General features: G+C 37.4%; 1 non-coding gene across 1 annotated transcript; it reads left to right on the top strand.

The window, feature by feature from the left end:
* Positions 1-8,466: 8,466 nt before the first annotated feature.
* Positions 8,467-8,612, top strand: LOC116592090. The gene has a single exon (XR_004286292.1). It is a non-coding gene; the product is annotated as a U4 spliceosomal RNA (small nuclear RNA).
* The last annotated feature ends 231 nt before the right edge of the window (positions 8,613-8,843 follow it).

An 8,843-nucleotide genomic window follows, 5' to 3' on the forward strand; every position in this document is an offset into this window, starting at 1 on the left:
AACAAGCTGGAAATTACTTCTCATTTTCCCACCTAATCACTATTACACTGAAGATAATATGAGGTTAAAGCTATGAAGCTGATTCTGAATTGTGGTCTTTTTTATTTTTCATTCTGTATCCTCATTCATGAATTTGTCTTCTCAGTACCTTAGGTAGATAAGAAAGAACCTCATTGAATTCACTTGCTTCTCCCGCATTACCTAAATGCCGAGTGGCTGTCCAGATGTTGAACAGTATAGCTGTTGGTAGGAACATGGTGATCAATGTCTTCAGTAACATGCTTTCAATTGTAGAGATACCTAGAAGTTAGAAAGAGAGTAGCACCCCAGTTGAGGGGCAAAGAAAAATCATGTAGTAGCTGGAGGGAAGTGCATGGTTGGCCAGGCATTATCAGGATTGCTAATGTTTCATGAAGAATAAAGAATTGGGCTGGACATAAGTGAAAGAGGAAAGCAACAATTTTTATTAGTTGAGTTTTTACTTTTTACTTTTGGGGAGCACTTGGTCAGCACTTTTGACATCTTAGACTCTTTAACTATTGCAGGGGCTGTCCTGGGCATGGGGGTTGTCAAGAGGCATCCCTGGCCTCTATCCACTAGATGTCTGTAGTAATCACACACCCATACCCCCCTCGCTCCCACCCCCAGTCAACTCTGACAATCAAAACCCTCCAGACATTGCCAATGAGTATGAGTGGGGAATAGGCTCCACTTAAGAATGGCTCTAGAAGAAACAGCATTGTTTTTGCTTCAATTGCTACATATTTTGTTTCCAAGTTATGGGCAATAAGTTTTAAGACATTAAAAGAACAAAGAAAAAGTTCATTATTATTCATTATTATTTAAGAAGAAACTTATTATTTGTTCATCATTAGTGCCAGTCCGACAACAACAAAATAATCCATTTGGATAGTCTTCTTTCAGCACTCGTAATGCTGAAAGAAGTCATAATCCAGTATAGGCGTAGTAACAAAATAATGCAATATGAATGTAAATCTATATTCTAAGATTCAAATACAAGTCACTGGGCAAAAGTGTAAGCATCTTTAGGACCAATTATCACTCAGAAAGCAGCACTCCCCAGAATTGTAGGACTGGTGTTGTCTCATTAGCTATGAGAAATCATTAACCACACAAAGTCAGTCTTTTCTTTCTTTCCTTTTTTTTTTTTTTTTTTTTAAATAACCATCCATCATTTCAAGTCATTAGGTTCCTCATAAAATTGTTAGGAATGCAAAATTATTTTTCAAAAAATCATTAGTTACAGGGCATTGCATTATAAAAGCATGGGTCTATTACTCCATCCTTTTCTGCAGAAAAACGTGTCAGATATGCAAGATCATTTATGTTGATAAATAACCTTTTAACTAGGCCTATTGTCTCATGGTCAGGCTGATATTAGCTGTTCCATTTCAACAGTGATTTCTATGGCAAGGCCATTTCATAGATTGGAAAAATCCTGAAATGAAAGAGAGCAAACATCATTTTTCATCCAGCTAAAAACAACATTTAAAAAAGCAGCTTTGTTCCATGTAATGTGTGGCTCAGAGACTTAACTGGAGCCAGCTGCTTTTCTCTGTTTACCAGCATTTTGTCACTGCCTGAGTTCTATTCACTGAAAATTTGGCTTCCTTTCCTCCATTCTCTGATTTTTTTTTTAAGCTTAAAACAAGTGTCGCAGCTACCGAGAGAGCTTCAAGACTACTGCCTAATGATTTTTCACCCAAGATACCTTGTTATGGGAGATAAATGTCACCCCCATTGTTGGCCTCTGAAATGAGCCATAAAATTCATTTCTTCTTTTGCTCCTGTTTCTCAGATTTTGAAATATTTAAAATAAAAGTTGAAAAATCAGATCACATATTACATTTGTTTTAATGATATCTGGATGTAGGAGACTTTGTTAATTTTTAGACACTATGCCCCATAATGGGGTCATTATTTCACTTCCTCTTTTGAAGTCTATTCATAACCTACATTACCAAACAGGGATCTCCTCTCTCTTGCTCTCTCGCTTGCCTCCTCTCCTCTCCTCCCCTCTGCTTTCCTCTCTTTCCCTCCCCTCTCCTCCCTCCCTCCCTTCCTAACTTCCTTTTTTTTTTTTTTTTTGGTATTGAATTGAACTAAACTAAACTAACCTAAACTTCTTTAGGATAAAAGGAAATTTATTACCTCATGTAAAAGAAAGTGTTGGGGGTTGAGGAATGTGTCTGGATGGAAAAAGGTAAATTTGGGACATTTTTAGTTCTTGGGGTAGAGGGCCAAAAATGATTTCTCCAAGAACCAGTCTTTCCAAGCACTTTGTCCTCTTATTTTGTGTGGGCTTCGCTCTTGGACTCCTGGTGCTAGTAGAATAGCTGCTGTGAGCTTGAGGCTTGTATGCTGTGTCGAGACTAGGTAAGAATGAAGAGAGGACAGTTCATTCCCAGTCTCAGCAGGGGTCTATCTCATTGGCTCTGATGGGTCTGTGTTCATCTCTGACTCAATCGTTGTAGCCATGGAGAAGCAAATGCTTAGGTTGTCCATGTTTGAGTCGGGGACATATGCTAGATTCCTGAGTGCACTCAATTTCCTGTGTAGCTTGGGGATAGAGTGAGGGAAGTGTTGGTCCTTCAGCAGAATGGTGAATGGAAGCTGGCGGGCATAGGAAATAGATGTCCACTGTATCTGCTGTCTACATTTATACCAAAATGTTTGTTGAATTAACAAATAAAACCAGAAAACCAGATACTACATTGAAAACAGAGATATCCATACTCTTAAATTAGAGAAACAACCAGGTACATAACTAAAATACAGGTTAATAAGAGCCGTCAGGCACCATGTTATGGGCGTTAAAGGGATTCTTTACTAGGATACTCAGGGAAGAATTTTAAAGGAATCAGCTTTCAGAGTAGTTACTGAGTAGGACGTGGACATGCAAAAATGGAGGGAATAGCATCAACAGATGGAAGGTATTCATGGAAAAGGAAGTCAGTTCAACTCGGGCCTTGGGACAAGTCTTATTTTTTTTTCTTTTTTAAGATTTTATTTATTTATTTGACAGAGGGTGACACAGTGAGAGAGGGAACACAGGCAGGGGGAGCAGGAGAGGGAGAAATAGGCTTCCCACTGAGCAGGGAGCCTGATGTGGGGCTCAATGACCTGAGCCAAAGACAGACGCTTAATGACTGAACCACCCTGGATCCCCCAAGTCTTCTTTGTGTAAACAAATTTTTATTGGAACATAGCCATGTTCACTCATTTGCATTTGCATTATGTCATGACTTTTTTTTTTTTTTTTTTAATTTGAGTAGTTTTGACTAAACTCCTGGCTTACAAATCCTAAAATACTCTCTAGACCTTTATAGGTAAAGTACCATTGAACTATGACATAAATTATGGAAATAGCATGTGATTCACCCAGAAAAATCGTATGTGCATAATAAGAATAGAGAAGACTGTTTTTAGAGTTTAAAACAATGGAGAGCCATTGTAAGGTGTGGAGAAGCTGATGATGTGATTAAAACCGAGCATTACTTTTATTAATCTGATAGAAGTATATAGAAAGCATGTACTGGAGAAAGAAAGTGCTTTAGCGCAAACTACAACACGCAAAATTACCAGGGAGCTTGGGCACAAACAGATTCCCAACGCCCCTCAGAGGTGCCATGTCTGAAGGAAGGACTCTGCACATGTAACTTGTTCTCAGGCCATTCACACACTGCTGGTTCATAAAATCTCCACTTTTAGAAAGGTTGAATCAAATCTCTAGGAAATAGGTAATCATTTTTAATCAGTAATTAATTAGTAATTTGTCTTAAGATTACTATAGTAGTTCCTGTGAAAGAGGGAGGCATCTCACTAAATAGGGGGCAGGCTTGATACTATCATTTGTAGAGCCATGGTTAGAGTTTCACTGGAAACATCCCTCTTCCACACTCCTCACACACTCCCTTTTTCTCTCAACCCTAGGATCCATCTCTACCACAAAAGGTCTCTTGGACACATGGACATCCAAAGTCATGCTCCACATGCAGCCCCTGTTCCAAGAGCTCTGTAAAGTATACAGTCTGTCTTTGGGTGGATGACCCAGAGAGGTAGATCTGGGGACACATGGGCAAGGTACTCTAGGGCCTTAGGTACCTTCATCGTGATTTAGAATGGGATGTGTGAGCTTCATGTGGGAAAATTTTTTGGTCTCTTTAACTTTCCATCTTTTGGTGAATTGTGTGTCCAGAGGAAAGCCAGAGTATTACCCTCTGTGATGTGGGACTCAAGGCTGGGCCCCTGATTACCTGGTAGGGCTGAGAAAGAGGAGAGAGATGAGATGTGTTTTTAAGATATTGCTCTGGTAAAACTGACAGGACTTGATGGCTGTTTCAATACAAAAGTTTGTGGAAAGTAGAATGAGTCAAGGGTGACAATGTTTTCAGGCCTCTGAAATCGGGGAATTATGTTGTGATCTCGAAATAAAAGCAGAAAGTCGGGAAACAGGTAGTGACAAAACATGGGTTTGATTTACATATCTTGTAAGTGAGGAATAAGAATTAAATCTAAGTGGTAATTACTTGCACGGATTGATAAATAAGGAAGAGATGTTAAAACTAGAATATACAATGTAGTGTTAAGAGAATAAGTCTCTCCACTCCTTTTATTTATGAAGACATTTGAATTTATTTTAGAGTAAATTCTAATTGTACCAGTCCTTTATTTATTATCTGGACTACTTTAAATAGAGAAATTACCAGTCACCCATTAGTTGACAACACTGAGGTAGACAGAGATAGGCAACATATATGTCTCAATACTTATAAATAAATGTTTGAATACTTCCTTTTATTTCATAGTTTTCAACGGATGAGTTTATGTTTAGAATGTCCAAAACATTAACAATGAGGATTCATTTTTAAAGGTAAATGGTAAGTTTGGTTTTATTTTTAAAAATTATGGATGCGTGAATTTAACAGATACGATTTTTTTTTATAAAGATTTTTATTTATTTATTTGACAGAGAGAGATCACAAGTAGGCAGAGAGGCAGGCAGAGAGAGAGGAAGGGAAGCAGGCTCCCTGCTGAGCAGAGAGCCCGATGCGGGGCTCTATCCCAGGACCCCAGGATCATGACCTGAGCCAAAGGCAGAGGCTTAGCCCACTGAGCCACCCAGGCGCCCCAACAGATATGATTATTTAATGTGTTTCAACCCACCTTATTATCTTTGCTGCTCTTCAAGGTATCCCACCTGTGGTCAGGGGGAAATGTTCTCAGCTGGCCCCTGAGTCATTTGTCATGACCCCCATTGCCTTTAAAAACTTGTGTTATCAAGACAGTTTGATTTTGTTGTTGTTGTTGTTGTTGTTTGTTTGTTTGTTTGTTTGATTGTTTCAGACCTGGATTGAGGAGTTTCTCCAAAGAGCTTTGGGTCATTTTAATGAGATATGTTCTTTAAAGATTGTAATATGAATAAGAAAAGTACTTGTTGCTTCTGGGCCGCTGATTACCATTAGTATTTTTGTGTATGTGGCCGGTTGGATAAAGCGCATATTTTTAAAAGGGAGAATTTATAGTACTTTCATGCAAACACTTACAATTCAATATGGTTTTTACTTAACTTCATCAGTCTTTCCATATGTTCCTTCTCTCGTGCCAAAAATCACAGTAGTCAAAGGCGCCAATATTCATTTACTTCCTTCCCCAACTCACCTGACACTATTCACTCCACCAATGACACGGTGATGAGATGATAATCTTAGAAAGTGGGAGTTTTTTTTGGTTTGGTTTATTGGGTTAGTCCTGTGCTTCTTTTTGGTGGGGGTGGGGGTAAATGTCAGCAGGATGTCTTGTCAAATTATAATTTTAAAGTCATTTGGAATACTTCCATTTTGTGTGGTATGACAATGATCTTTATGTAGAGTTAAGTTCTTTCATTTCATTTTTCTTTCAAATTTGACTTATAACTTATTGTTTTTATTAATTTTTTAATAAATATAGAATATTGCAGAGTTCCAAAGTCAAGTATACAAAAGTTATATTTAGAAGAGTCTAGCTTCTATTCCTGTCTTCTTCAAACTCTTTACCGATCTCACCAGTTGGCAGTTATTTCATTTTTTTATTTGTTCTTTCATTTTCTGAAATATAAGCAAATAGGTAGATATTTTCTATACTTTCTAAACTCCCTTATAAACATGGCTTACTACATATGCTTTTTTCTTTTTAATTTTGTTTCCCTTCCACTTATTTGTGTATCCTATTGGTCACTTCATAGTATTTTATAAAATCATTTTTCATTCTTTTTTATAGTTACATAGTGCTCCAGTAAGTAAATGTACCAGTTTATTCAACTAGTCTTTTATTGGCAAATATTTAGGTTGTTTCCAGTTTTTTGTTTTTATAAAAAATAAATCCCTCATTGAATTCCTTGTGCCTATGTGATTTCATATTTTATTTATTTTTATTTATCTTTCCTTCCCTCAAAATAAATACATACATACATACATACATACATAAGTACATACCTACATACGTACATACTTTTGTATTTTCTCCAACTATATTACCATATTATAGCTTATAATATAACCAGTTTTATTTTTTATCACGTTGTTTATATAGAAACATACATAGGCAGCTTAAGAATTTACAACTTATAAGCAATTGCAATTTCATTAAATTTATTAACCTGTTTACCTGAGCTTTTAAAGCTGACTTTGGATATGAATGATTCAGCAGGCTGGTATTTTGTGCTCTGATTCACTAGAATGCAATAAGAAGTTGCTCTCTGATCACACCTAGTTCATTAGGGATGAGAAGGGTAGTGATAACTCATGGAACAAAATACTGCCATTTGCAGCCCCCATGCATGAGACCATGGCCTAGGACCATAATAAGGACATGCGGTTGGACTTTTGCCAATGAACCATCTGTGGCAGAACATAATGAGAGCAGAGTGAGGGAAGATTCCTAGTACAGCCTCAATTTCTCCACTGGCAGAAGGATAATCCTTCAGTTATGCCAGGCTTTATATTTTGAATGGTAGATATGTACTTTGGTTCTAGAATCATTTGTGAAATGTCATATCTGTAAGAGTGATGCCTTGAAGGTAGCCCACTTTGATGTTTCTTAGTATTCTCTGAACCCTTCAACAGAGTTCATTTAAAAAAAAAAAAAAAAAAAAGACATCTTCCCATCCCTGATACTCAGGGGACAATGACGTACTTTGTTGTTCTGTCAGAGGGTGGCCCCACTGAAACAAAAATGTCATGGGATTTGAAAACAACCATTTCTGGGTTTACATGCCATATCTGTTATGACCGGGCATGGGTCTTTGAGAAATCTACTTAATCTTGGTAAAAATGTTACAAACACTTATTTTCATAATATCTAATAGAATATATATCTAAGGAACACAGCACAGTGACTTGCTAACCCATAAAGTTCCTTTCATCATTCTTTGATTCGTTCTTTACATTTCATCTATTTAGAGTACTTTTTTTCCCAGCACAATATAGGATAATTTTCTAATTTAGCTCATTTTTTTTCTTCACGTATCTTTTCAGGGCTTCACAAGTCTACACATTTATTAGCATGACACCACGGCTATTGCCTAAGTCCTCTCCTTGAATATGTTCCTCATGTTTTTCCCTGGACGTCCTTTATGTGTCTTTGAATCTCTGCCCTTATTTTCATGTGCCCAGCAACCCAGAGAACCTGGCCAGTGTTAACTAATCAAATGTAATTGCAGAAGAGAGGCAAGAGTTCTGTCATTTGCCAGCTATGTGAACTTGAACTTGACTTGTTTCATATCTGCATTAGCCATTTTGTTATTATTCTTAGCCTGGACTCCTGTCATTTTGGACTTGAGTTTTCACAACAGTCTTTTTGTTGGTTATCCAGATTCCAGTCAACTTGCCTTCATGACCACTTTTCCTATAATTCAGACTAATACACTAATGCATACATGAAGTCAATTGCCCAAGAAGGTGATTAGGTGTTGTAAAGCCTCTTCCTGTTCAATACTTGTTTCCACATTGATTCTGCTTCTGCTTGGCTTCTAATTCTTGGCCTGACCACTTGAATTTGGCAGGTGTAATGAGTTTTCCCATTTATGACTCTCAGCCTTTGCCTTAAATGTTCTGGCTTGCATATGACCTAGATCTTTCCAGAGATTTAACTATTTCCTGTGTCTTTAAGTTTATAGTGATAATTAAGCAGCATCAATAGTGCTTGATCCAGAATGTGTGCTTCATAACTGTCAATTTTTCTAATTATTACATGGTTTCTTTCTTAACTTGGTCCCTTGGATCACGCCTCTCCTTCTATTAGGTTGCCATTCTCAATCATCTCACCTGGAAAACTCCTCTAGGACTCAACCCAAAGGCTACGTCTCATGTGAAGTCTGCCTAGATGTTCCTCAAGCATGGTTATTTATATCTAAGGTACACATTATAGCTTATCAGTGGTCATTTCTCTATTTAAATATACTCTTCAAGCTTTGCACAGTGGCAGTATCGTAGCCAATGAGGTTTATCCGAGGCGCGATTATTGCTAATTAAATATACTCTTCAAGAAGAGGCTGCAACTGTCTCACAGCTCTCAAGATCACAGACTTTCATCTTTATATATCTGGCACCAGGTTCAAATCCTAGCAACATTTGTTTCTCAGTAAATATTACCTGAAAGACTGTGAGGAGATGCCTATACTTCCTGTATTAGGAATAGACTTTCTGTCAATCCCATGTTTCTGTGTGTGAGGTGGGCGGATTCATTGATTCAAGAGATGTTTATTTATGAAGTTCATTTATCAAGTGTCTGTCAAGGATGATGCCAATCACTTCAGTTTCAGTTTTGGGGAGCCAAAGGGTTTA

This window comes from Mustela erminea, chromosome 5 (assembly GCF_009829155.1).
Source record: "Mustela erminea isolate mMusErm1 chromosome 5, mMusErm1.Pri, whole genome shotgun sequence".
Taxonomy (NCBI): domain Eukaryota; kingdom Metazoa; phylum Chordata; class Mammalia; order Carnivora; family Mustelidae; genus Mustela; species Mustela erminea.